General features: G+C 38.1%; 1 non-coding gene across 1 annotated transcript; it reads left to right on the top strand.

The window, feature by feature from the left end:
- Nucleotides 1-7,928: 7,928 nt before the first annotated feature.
- On the top strand, nt 7,929-8,039 carry LOC114819875 (small nucleolar RNA R71). The gene has a single exon (XR_003767174.1). It is a non-coding gene; the product is annotated as a small nucleolar RNA R71 (small nucleolar RNA).
- Nucleotides 8,040-13,435: the final 5,396 nt, after the last annotated feature.

The raw sequence follows: 13,435 nt of genomic DNA, 5'->3' as shown, positions 1-13,435 counted from the left end.
GGAGATGGAACTAGGGATTCGGTTTCACCATAGCTAAATTAATCCCATGTTTGTTAAATCAGTTTATGCTCATTCATTCACCTATTTCTTGAGTTTGTTTCACTTAGATATGATCAACCATATGATGTGTGGATTTGATCAAATCATCCTAGTCAAGAACCAAATTGTGATGTGCAACTTTGGTTCTCAACCAAGGATGTTTTATACATATGAAACTTTCACAAAACCAAAGGGGACACACGGCATGATGTTTGCCAAACATCCCATTCATTCACTCCCAAATCTGCCAAAATTATGCATGATGTGTGCTTCTAATTTTGGCTACACAACCTGTGGTTAATTCAAGTGGTGATCAAGCATTAAAATCAACACACAAAGTCACAATAAAATCAGAGAATGAAACAAGAAATAGAAGGATCAAATGAGCATTATGAGTTAACTACATGGTTTTCTTGCTAGGCTACATCGAATCCCTAAGAGGAGATTAGTTACATTTCATGTTTACAAACGTTTTAACATAGAAATACATAACATGAATGAACATAGAATTGAGAAGAAGGAACCCTTGAAGCAAAACTGATGTTGAAATCCTTTAAGTGTAGCCTTCGGTCTTGATTCTCCAAATGTGATGCAACATGAAAGATGAGCAGCTTGTGGATGGGTGGTTTGTTTTAAATGGGAGAGAGGGTGGTCAGAAATTTGGATGGCTAAGTGAGTGAATGGTGGTGTTGCGGATGGGATAGAGAATGGACACAAAATGGAGTTTCTTGGTGTGTGAATGAGAGTGTGACCGAGAGAGCTTGAAGTGAGATTGCATGGACTTTAAATTGAAGTCCTAATGAGAACATGCAGCTGGAATTAGAGTAATGGATCTGCCAATCTGAAATGATGATGAATTGAAGTGATTTTTGAGGTGGTAAGGCACGGCATGTTGAAACACAAGCATGTGTAGGACTTATTTAATTCAAGAGGCATGTGCAATGGCTGCAATGTGCAGTGGACAACCAGAAATTGTTTTCCACATGCTGGAAAGGGAAAGAAAGGCACGGCATGGCTTGGTTTGGATGTGCAAAGGTGGCTGAATGACTTAGATTAATGAAGACACATGCATTGCTGCAAAAGGGAGTTGGAAAAGGTAAGGCAATGCACGGCAAGGTGTGAACATGCATGTAATCACATGTTGTTGAGGTGTAAATGGAAGGGAAATCACGGCAGGTTTGAACACATGCATGTGATTGCATGTTTTGATGTTTAAAGGAAATGGAAGGCACGGCACAAATTGTGAACATGCATGTGATTGCATGTTTTGGAACCACCTAAGTTAATTCCAATGTTTTTGCCTTGTCTTGTCTCACCCAATATGGCCGAATGCCACCTTACACCTCCAAATGTGATCCTGAAATTCCATGCAGCCAAGTAACTTCTAAAATCCTCATTTGAAACTTCAAATTGACTCCACAAGAACCTTCTCCACGTTTGGGATAATGCTCAGCTACCAAAAAGGGGTGATTTTACTTCATTTGCAATCCAATTGATCCTAAAACACACTTGGCTGCACACTAGCACAAAATAATGTAAAAACACAACTAGTTTGATTCAAAAACATCACAAAAATGCCAATTAAAGATGATATAAATGTACACAAAGTGTGTACATCAAATACCCCCAAACCTGGTTTTTGCTAGTCCACGAGCAAACTTAAAACTAAAACACACACAACACACAAAACATTCATGTATGTTGGTTAAAACATGCTTTACACCAAATAATAAGAACCAAAGAAAACTTTGTCATACATCCAAACTCAAAAGTTTTCTACTCCAAAGAATTATATCAATTGTGATGTATAAAGATATTTCTCCATGCCTTACAACTTCAAGGCCACCATACCCAAATGCTTAAGAAAGAAATCGCCTCAACTCTACTCCTCACAGCTTCCACTCAATTTCTCACTCAGATCCTAAGGGTCAGTCTCTTCACAACATATATGAGTGAAATTATGTAAAGGCAATCAAAATTCTCACATATGAAATCCGAAATGGGAGCACAATTTCTGAGTAGATCTCATGAAATGAATCAAATGCTAAGAATAAAAATAACATACACTTACCATCACCCATGAATACATCCTCAATGATCAGCTAGGTCTTTCTCAAGATTGTAATGTAAGGCTTAGGTTAAAGGTTAAGAAAGAAGGGATATGAAATACTAGAGCTTGGGGTATACCAAAGTGTCCTTGAGGATCATGCTCTTCACTTGCATTTGCCTTCTTTCTTCTTTTGGCGTCCAGGCCCTAAACCTTATAAAGAGGAGATTTGGAACTTGTATCCACTTTGATTCTTTTTTTTTTATAACTTTTATGCTTAGAAACAACTTTCACATAGGTGCCCTCGGTACACGCCACAATCTTGATCTCTCACTCAATTTACCTTAAGCTTTCATCAAATTGGTATTCCCCAAACTATAAGGTATGGCTTATATTGAGCTAGAATGGGTAGAGTATGGTGCGGGTGATGAAAGAATTAGGCTAAAGTGTTTGGCTGCAACAATGGTGAATGGAGCACACAAAGGGATAGGATTTAAGCCTTTTAGTAGTTAAAACATGCATAGCCTAACATCATTTCATTGAGTTCATTCATGAATGATACCAAACACATGGTATCTGCAAAATAGAGTAATTCTTAGCATCCAAACAAAATAGAAGTAAAGAGATCATTTAAAGTGAAATTGAAAGAAAAAGATAGGAGTTGAAACACTTTAAACCCTCTAAAAGAAGCAATTAAGCTCAAAATAACTTACTAGGGTAGTCTCCACTATTCTTCTTCCAGAATTTGAGTATGGTACCTCTATCATCATATCTCCAAGAATTACATCTTTATACAAGACACAAGATACAAAATTTTTTTATAGCAACCCAAAAGTTTGTTTGCAAACATAGTCCTCATAAGCATTCGAATTAGTAAGCAAAAGCACACTTAACCAAAACAAACACAAAAACAAACCTTCCATCCCAAAATACCCCCAAACCTATGGTAAGCATTGTCCTCGATGCTTAAAATTGTATGCAATTCAAGTAGGTAAATAATATGGAATGGTAACAACATAAACACAACATGAAGATAGAATACAAACCACACTAGGTTGCCTCCTAGCAAGCGCTTTATTTAATGTCTAGGCAAGACATGGAACTTGTTCATGGTGTTGTAAACTCAAGAAAATCGACAATTTGATACACTTGCCCTTCCTCCTCTTGTTGCAAATATGGTTTCAATCTCTGTCCATTGACTTTGAAAGAGGTGCCATTCTTCATGTTCTCTATCTCCACAGCTCCGTGGGGAAATGTTTGCAACACTTTGAATGGTCCTACCCATCTAGACTTCAATTTACCTGGAAAAAGTCTCAAACGTGAGTCATACAAAAGTACTTTCATACCTTGGTGAAACTCCTTCCTTAGGATGGCTTTGTCATGATAGAGCTTAGTCCTTTCCTTGTAAATTTTGGCATTTTCATATGCCTCATTTCTGAGCTCTTCCAACTCATTAAGTTTGAGCTTCCTTTCTATTCCAGCATCCTTGTAATCAAAGTTGAACTTCTTAATGGCCCAATATGCTCGGTGTTCAAGCTCCATTGGAAAATGACAAGCTTTCCCAAACACAAGACGATAAGGACTCATGCCAATGGGGGTCTTGTACGCTGTTCTATACGCCCAAAGTGCATCATTCAACCTCAACGACCAATCCTTCCTTGTGGGGCTCACAGTCTTCATCAAAATGTTTTTGATCTCCCTATTGCTAATCTCCACTTGTCCTGAGGTTTGAGGATGGTACGGGGTTGCCACTTTGTGGTTGATGTTGTACTTCCTCATCAATGATTCAAAGGGTTTGTTGCAGAAATGGCTACCACCATCACTAATAATAGCTCTTGGCATTCCAAACCTACAAAAAATCACATCTTTAATAAAGTGCAAAACAACCTTATGATCATTAGTTCTTGTAGCAATGGCTTCAACCCATTTGGATACATAATCAACTGCCACTAATATGTATAAGTAGCCAAAAGATGATGGAAATGGTCCCATGAAGTCGATTCCCCAAACATCAAAAAGCTCTACCACCAAAATGTTGTTCAATGGCATCTCATTTCTTCGGCTAATGTTCCCCATCTTTTGGCACCTATCACAATTAGAACAAAAATCAAAAGCATATTTGAATAAAGTAGGCCAAAAGAAACCAGATTGTAAAACTTTAAGAGATGTCTTTTTGGCACCAAAATGTCCGCCACATGCCAATGTATGACTGAACGTTAGAATGCTTTGTTGTTCACTCTCTGGGACACATCTCCTAATGATTTGATCAGGGCAATATTTAAACAAATATGGTTCGTCCCAAACGTAGTGCTTGACCATGGCAAGGAACTTTTTTCTTTCCTGAAAAGAAATGTCATTTCTCATTACACCACAAGCAAGATAATTAACGAAATCAGCATACCACGGTTCTTTTTCTTGAACAACAAGGAGTTGTTCATCTGGAAATGATTCATTTAGAGGCAAAGGTTGTGCAACTCCATGGTTCTCATTAAGTCTTGACAAGTGGTCAGCCACAACATTATCACTTCCCTTTTTATCTCGAACCTCCAAGTCAAACTCTTGTAGTAAGAGTATCCATCTAATTAAGCGTGGTTTAGCATCCTTCTTTGTCATCAAATACCTAAGGGCTGCATGATCAGAAAACACAATAACTTTAGATCCCACAAGGTATGACCGAAACTTCTCTAAAGCAAAAACAATAGCAAGCAACTCCTTTTCAGTTGTGGAATAGTTAAGTTGAGCATCATTTAGAGTCCGACTTGCATAGTAGATCACGTGTGGAAGTTTGTTCACCTTTTGCCCTAAAACTGCACCAATAGCATAGTCAGAGGCATCACACATTAATTCAAAAGGTAAAGACCAATCTGGTGCCATAATAATTGGGGCCGAGGTTAATTCCTGTTTCAAAGTTTTGAATGCATCCATACAAGCTGTATCAAAATGAAATGCAACATCTTTAGCTAATAGATTGCATAATGGACGAGTGATCATTGAAAAGTTCTTAATGAAACGTCGATAAAAACCCGCATGTCCCAAAAAACTTCTCACTCCCTTCACGGTTGTGGGAGGTGCCATCTTGGTGATTATGTCAATTTTGGCTTTGTCCACCTCCATTCCTTTGCTAGAGATTACATGTCCCAACACAATTCCTTGTTTCACCATGAATTGGCATTTTTCCCAATTGAGAACCAAATTTGTTTCCTGACATCTTTGAAGTACTAAAGAGAGATGGTTAAGACATTCATCAAAAGAAGAACCAAACACTGAAAAGTCATCCATAAATACCTCAATGAATCTTTCTACCATGTCAGAAAAGATGGCCAACATACATCTTTGGAAAGTTGCTGGAGCATTGCAAAGTCCAAATGGCATTCTCCTATATGCAAATGTGCCAAAGGGGCAAGTAAAGGTAGTTTTCTCTTGATCCTCTGGAGCAATTGCAATTTGATTGTAACCTGAGTAACCATCCAGAAAACAATAATGTGAGTAACCTGCCAATCTCTCAAGCATTTGATCTATGAAAGGCATAGGAAAGTAATCTTTTCTAGTGCTAGAATTCAACTTCCTGTAATCAGTGCAAACACGCCAACTGGCTGTGGGCTTTGTGGGCACAAGCTCTTTGTTTTCATTTGTCATCACTGTGATTCCCACCTTCTTGGGTACCACCTGAATAGCACTCACCCATTTGCTATCAGAAATGGGATATATGATTCCCACATCTAACAACTTCAACACTTCACTCCTCACCACTTCCTTCATGTGTGGATTGAGTCTTCTTTGTGGTTCACGGGTTGTCTTTGATCCATCCTCCAAAAGAATCCTATGCATGCACATGGTAGGGCTTATTCCATTGATATCTGCAATAGACCATCCAATAGCTGATTTAGACTCTTTTAACACTCTCATTAGCTTATCTTCTTCATTTGGATTTAGGTCAGAAGCTATGATAACCGGAAGAGTTTCAAATTCAGCTAGATATGCATATTTAAGATGTGGTGGAAGTGGTTTAAGTTCAAGTTTTGGTGCCTTAACAATGGAAGGAATTAAATGTGACCTAGATGGTTCTAAATGCTCTACAAGAGGTGAAACATTTAAAGGATATGGTGCCAATGCTTCCAAGGCAGCTACTACTTTCATGAGTGCATCTTCTTCATCAAACTCATCTTGAGATTGAGTCAAAACAGTTTGTAATGGTTCACTAGATTGTGCCTGCAAGAACTTAGAGAAAACAAGTGAATCAAACACATCAATGGCATAGCACTCAAGAGATGAAGAAGGATGAGAAAGAGACTCAAACACTTTAAATTGCACGGTCTCTCCTAGCACTGTCATAGTGAGGAGTCCGTTTTGCACATCAATGATAGTCTTGGCCGTGGCCATGAATGGTTTTCCAAGCAAAATAGGCAACTCTCTATCATGTATAGGAGCTTCTTCCATGTCCAACACTACAAAATCCGCAGGCAAGATTAGTTTATCAATTTGAACTAGAATATCCTCTACTATACCTCTTGGATACTTCACGGATCTGTCTGCAAGTTGTAATGAAATGGTGGTGGCTTTCAATTCCCCCAAACCTAGTTGAAGGTACACAGAATAAGGCATTAAATTGATGCTAGCACCCAAATCAAGCATTGCTTTTTCAACTTTATTTTCTCCTATAGTAATGTTGATAGAGAAACTCCCTGGATCTTTGAGCTTTGGTGGAAGTTTTCTTTGCAACACTGCACTTACATTCTCAGACACCACTACCTTCTCATGTGGTCCATACTTCCTTTTGTAGTTGTTTAACTCTTTGAAGAATTTCCCATAAGCTGGCATGTTCCTAATGACATCAAGCAAAGGCAAGTTAACATTCACTTTACTTAGAATATCAAAAATGTCCTTAAATGACTTATCCTGCTTGCTTTTGGCAAGTCTTCCAGGGAATGGTATTGGTGGAGTATAAGGCTTCTCGGCCTTGTGAAGATTTGGTGCTTCAAATGAGGAATTGGCAGGGCTTGGTTCCTCATTTGGTTTCTCATTTTCTCCTTGAGTAACCCCTGCATTCACATGATCAAATTCATTAGTAACTTCATTACCAACTCTATTATTGATAACCTTACCACTTATAAGTGTAGTGATTGCTTTGGCTTGCTCTTGGTTCCTTTGAAGCATCACGGGTTGGCTTGGAAACTTTCCAACTTCTCTTTGGTTCAAGGCATCCGCAATCTGTCCCAATTGTGTCTCCATTTTGGTTAGGGCAGCCGAATGTTGTTGGAAAGTGCTATTGGTAGCTTGTTGGAATTGCAAGGTGTTTTGAGCTAACAACTTAACCGTATCCTCAAGTGTAGTGGCCGGTTTTGGTTGGAAGTTTTGGAATTGATTTTGATTTTGATTGTTGTTCCTCCATGAAAGATTGGGATGATCTCTCCAACTTGGGTTATATGTGTTTGAATACACATCATTCCTTGGCCTTTGATTGTAAGAATTCATGAGGTTCACTTGTTCTTGGACAAATTCGGGGTAGGCTTCCCTAGATGGACATTGATGAGTAAGGTGGTTTGGTATGTTGCAAATAGCACACACCTCATTTGCTTTTGGCACCATGTTGAGCACGGCTTCAAGCTTCTTCTCTAGGTTAGCTACCTGCAAGGAAAGTTCATGATTAGAATTTGTTTCATACACTCCAACTTTCTTACCCCTTAGATCTTTGTGTTGAGCATTAGACCCCAACATCTCATAAATGTTATATGACTCTTGAGCATTCTTTTTCTTCAAAGCTCCACCTGCTGCATTATCAACAGTTGATTGACATGTTTGGGTTAGTCCATCATAGAAAATTTGCATTTGTAAATGAAAAGGTAACCCATGGTGTGGACATTGCAACAAAAGGCCTTTAAAACGCTCCCAACACTCATTGAAAGGTTCTCCATCATCTTGTTTGAAATTGAAGATTTGTCCCCTTAATGTGGCTGTCTTTTGAGTGGAGAAGAACTTCTCCAAGAACTTCTTAGCCACGGCATCCCAAGTGATGAGGGAACCCGGTGCTAGAGTCATCAACCAACTCTTGGCCCTATCTTTCAATGTGTAAGGGAATACTCTCATCCTCAAATTTGCTTCACTTACTCCCTGCAAAGGTAAACCACTCACAACATTATAGAATTCTTTCACATGAGCTAAAGGATCTTCATTAGGTAAGCCATAAAACGAGGGAAGCATATGAAAATGTGAAGATTTAAGATCATAGTTTCTAGCTTCGGTGGGCAGCAAGATGCATGAAGGAGAATTTGGTATGATTGGTTCAGCAAAGTCCTCCAAAGCTCGAAGTTCATCTTGGTTGTCCGCCATCTCTTCTTCTCTTTCCCAATTAATGTGCTTAGATCCTTCACTTGTTGAACTAGGCGAATTCCCTTCCTCTTCTTCACGGAAATTGGGTGAATTTGTTGGCACAAAGTTGTCAAAAGTATTGCTCTTTAACCGTTCAATTCTTTGGCCTAACTCAACAAGTCTATTTGACATAAACTTCCTGAAAACAAAACAAACAAGTTTGAATATAAATTAGCAATCTACTTAAAATAAAAATAACAAGGGTTCATAACTAAACAAGCAATTACAAGGGACTGAAATCAGTCCCCGGCAGCGGCGCCATTTTTTTGTTGATGATATGTTTTAAACCTTCCTAATGCTAAAACATATTGAGTATAATAGCACAAGTAAGGGTGTCGAATCCACAGGGACTAATTGGACCTATATAATCACTTGTTTTGCAAGAACCATATGAAATGACTAAACTAGGCAACTTTAGACAGATTTGTTGTTGTAACTTAAAAACTCACAAGAATGATGACAACACAAGTAATGAATCAACAAGTAATAAAATGGAATAAAACCAATGGAGATGGAACTAGGGATTCGGTTTCACCATAGCTAAATTAATCCCATGTTTGTTAAATCAGTTTATGCTCATTCATTCACCTATTTCTTGAGTTTGTTTCACTTAGATATGATCAACCATATGATGTGTGGATTTGATCAAATCATCCTAGTCAAGAACCAAATTGTGATGTGCAACTTTGGTTCTCAACCAAGGATGTTTTATACATATGAAACTTTCACAAAACCAAAGGGGACACACGGCATGATGTTTGCCAAACATCCCATTCATTCACTCCCAAATCTGCCAAAATTATGCATGATGTGTGCTTCTAATTTTGGCTACACAACCTGTGGTTAATTCAAGTGGTGATCAAGCATTAAAATCAACACACAAAGTCACAATAAAATCAGAGAATGAAACAAGAAATAGAAGGATCAAATGAGCATTATGAGTTAACTACATGGTTTTCTTGCTAGGCTACATCGAATCCCTAAGAGGAGATTAGTTACATTTCATGTTTACAAACGTTTTAACATAGAAATACATAACATGAATGAACATAGAATTGAGAAGAAGGAACCCTTGAAGCAAAACTGATGTTGAAATCCTTTAAGTGTAGCCTTCGGTCTTGATTCTCCAAATGTGATGCAACATGAAAGATGAGCAGCTTGTGGATGGGTGGTTTGTTTTAAATGGGAGAGAGGGTGGTCAGAAATTTGGATGGCTAAGTGAGTGAATGGTGGTGTTGCGGATGGGATAGAGAATGGACACAAAATGGAGTTTCTTGGTGTGTGAATGAGAGTGTGACCGAGAGAGCTTGAAGTGAGATTGCATGGACTTTAAATTGAAGTCCTAATGAGAACATGCAGCTGGAATTAGAGTAATGGATCTGCCAATCTGAAATGATGATGAATTGAAGTGATTTTTGAGGTGGTAAGGCACGGCATGTTGAAACACAAGCATGTGTAGGACTTATTTAATTCAAGAGGCATGTGCAATGGCTGCAATGTGCAGTGGACAACCAGAAATTGTTTTCCACATGCTGGAAAGGGAAAGAAAGGCACGGCATGGCTTGGTTTGGATGTGCAAAGGTGGCTGAATGACTTAGATTAATGAAGACACATGCATTGCTGCAAAAGGGAGTTGGAAAAGGTAAGGCAATGCACGGCAAGGTGTGAACATGCATGTAATCACATGTTGTTGAGGTGTAAATGGAAGGGAAAGCACGGCAGGTTTGAACACATGCATGTGATTGCATGTTTTGATGTTTAAAGGAAATGGAAGGCACGGCACAAATTGTGAACATGCATGTGATTGCATGTTTTGGAACCACCTAAGTTAATTCCAATGTTTTTGCCTTGTCTTGTCTCACCCAATATGGCCGAATGCCACCTTACACCTCCAAATGTGATCCTGAAATTCCATGCAGCCAAGTAACTTCTAAAATCCTCATTTGAAACTTCAAATTGACTCCACAAGAACCTTCTCCACGTTTGGGATAATGCTCAGCTACCAAAAAGGGGTGATTTTACTTCATTTGCAATCCAATTGATCCTAAAACACACTTGGCTGCACACTAGCACAAAATAATGTAAAAACACAACTAGTTTGATTCAAAAACATCACAAAAATGCCAATTAAAGATGATATAAATGTACACAAAGTGTGTACATCAGCCTCGCTAATTGGAACCTAATGGATCGTACACCGAGTAAGGATGAAAGTAAAGAAATATAAATGAGATGGATAAGCGATTAAATGGTTTAATTGAGAATGGTCAAGATTAATTAATTAGTTAATTAATTTTACGAAAGGTTCGTATTGGGCTTTTAAGTTGGTTTTGGGTTTCGAGGCCCAAAAGTGTTTTGGTCCACAAGGCCCATTATCACAAGGCCCATTATGTTTAAGTTGTATGACAACTAAAACAAAATGGGCAATTAGCCCAATAACAAAGACAAGGCGGGCCATAAGGGTGAGTGGAAGCAAACTTGAATTAATTACAAGTTTGCCACTCACATGTGATGTAATATAAAGTCAACTTTATAGCTTTTTCTCATTAGGGTTTTCTTAAGGCAAAGAAAAGAAACACTTTCTCTCTTTTTCTCTAAAAGGAGGCCGGCCACTTAGGGAAGAATTAGCTAGCAATCTTTTCTTCTCTAAAAGGAGACCGAAACTTATCTAAAGCAAAGACAACAGCAAGAAGTTCTTTTTTCGTTGTGAAGTAGTTCAATTGGGCCTCATTGAGAGTTCGAGAGGCATAGTATATGATATGCGGCTGCTTGTCTTTTCTTTGCCCCAAAATAGCTCCTAATACGTAGTCGGATGCATCGCACATAAGCTCGAAAGAAAGGCCCCAATCGGGAGGAATAATAATAGGGGCCGAAGTTAACTTCTCCTTGAGTTGGTTGAATGCTGATTCACTCCTCATCAAACTTGAAGGGCACATCTTTTTGAAACAATCGGCAAAGGGGGTTGGAAATCTTGGAGAAATCCTTGATGAAGCGCTTATAGAATCCTGCATGGCCAAGAAAAGAACGAACCTCTCTAACCGAAGTAGGAAAGGGTAAATGACGTACAAGGTCTATTTTTGATTTATCCACTTCAATTCCTTTTTCTGAAACGATATGGCCTAAAACTATACCTTGTTTAACCATAAAATGACATTTTTCCCAATTCAACACAAGGTTAGTTTCAACACATCGTTTCAAGATCAAGGTCAGATTATCCAAACAATTATCAAAAGAATCCCCAAACACACTGAAATCATCCATAAATACCTCAATAATTTTCTCAACATAATCAGAGAATATACTTACCATACACCTTTGGAAAGTGGCAGGTGCGTTGCATAAGCCGAATGGCATGCGACGATAAGCAAAAGTTCCAAAGGGACACGTGAATGTGGTCTTCTCTTGGTCATCCGGGGCTATCACAATTTGATTATATCCAGAATATCCATCAAGAAAACAATAAAAAGCACGACCGGCTAACTTTTCAAGCATTTGGACGATGAATGGCAAAGGAAAGTGATATTTCCTTGTTGTGGCGTTTAGCTTCCTATAGTCAATACAAACTCGCCATCCAGTTTGAATTCGTGTAGGCACCAACTCGTTCTCTTCATTCTTGACAACAGTAACTTGATATGATATTAACTAGCACTCAAATTAACCCTCTTTTTATCAATTGTAGTAAGTATGTAAGTAGGGATCGTTTTAAATTTTGTATTTTCACCAAAACCTACTTCCCCCTTTTTCACTACCCAAACCGGCCACCCTATAAAGTAGGGTACTTTTGGGGCTTTTATGCAATTACATAAAGTTTTGATACTTTTGTGTATTTGTACTTTGACCCAAAAGTTTATGTTTTTACGTAAAGACCCAAAATCACTAAAGTACAAAATGTTTTGCTCCTTTAATGAAGTTTTTGTATTTGATGAAATTTTTGGGTTCTAGTTGTAATTACATGAAGTAGTGGATTTTTGTGTTTTTACATAGTGACCTCAAAAGTTTGTGTTTTGCAATATAACCCAATGGTTGAGGTTATTGTTTTTCGGCCCAAATTAGTTGAGAACAAAATAGTTTTGTATCTTTAAATGAGAATTGGATTTTCATTCCATTTAGCTCCATTTAAATCAATTCTATGGATACAAAAACCAAATGAAAATGTTGCATTCAAGTTTAATTAGTTAAAGCGTTAATTAATTAAAGAAAGGGTGATTATGAACCTAAGCCTACGATAATTGAGCTATGTGAAAGGCCGTCTCAAATTTGTTTGAACCATGGGAATGTGTAGATTAGATTTTGGTTGTAATTTGATATGATCAAATATTGTAAAAGAGCATAAGCTCTTCTTTACTTTAAGGTAATTTGTTTTGATCAAATGTTGTAAAAGAGCATAAGCTCTTCTTTACTTTGAAGTACTTATTTCTTGCTTTATTTGATATGCATGAAAATGAAGTAGAGGGTCCAATGCCCAATAAGAAAACACGTCTTAATGTGATTAAACGCGTAACTAAAATCAATCACCATCCCTAGACCGAGATTCAACACTAGGCTCGTGTTGGATCGAATCAAAGGTTCATAGTCATCCTAAGGCCCTAAGGCAACTATATAGTCCATCAATGAATGCAAACCTTATGTTAGTAGTACCATATACTCTTTCTTTAAAAACCGTTTTACAAGCATAGTGGGAGTATCATATACAACTAAATCAATCAAATGGACCAATAGTTGTAATAGGACCAAATTGTTTTAATAAGATTAAAATGCATGCTTATATGTGATGAGACCTAAAACCCTCAACCAAACCATTATTAAGTTGATAAGCGTGAGAGTGCTTTGAACACTCTTTCGTGGCCTTCCACCGTGGTAGGCTCCGATCGTTTGTGACTCGTACACCGACTTCACCCTATCTTGGGGGAGTACAAAGTGCGTGCTTGCACTCATGAGGAGTTCTATATGCATACATGATGTTGTGAAGGTAGGCAACGAGAA

This window comes from Malus domestica, chromosome 11 (genome assembly GCF_042453785.1).
Source record: "Malus domestica chromosome 11, GDT2T_hap1".
Lineage (NCBI taxonomy): Eukaryota > Viridiplantae > Streptophyta > Magnoliopsida > Rosales > Rosaceae > Malus > Malus domestica.
This window is presented reverse-complemented; position numbering and strand designations above follow the sequence as displayed.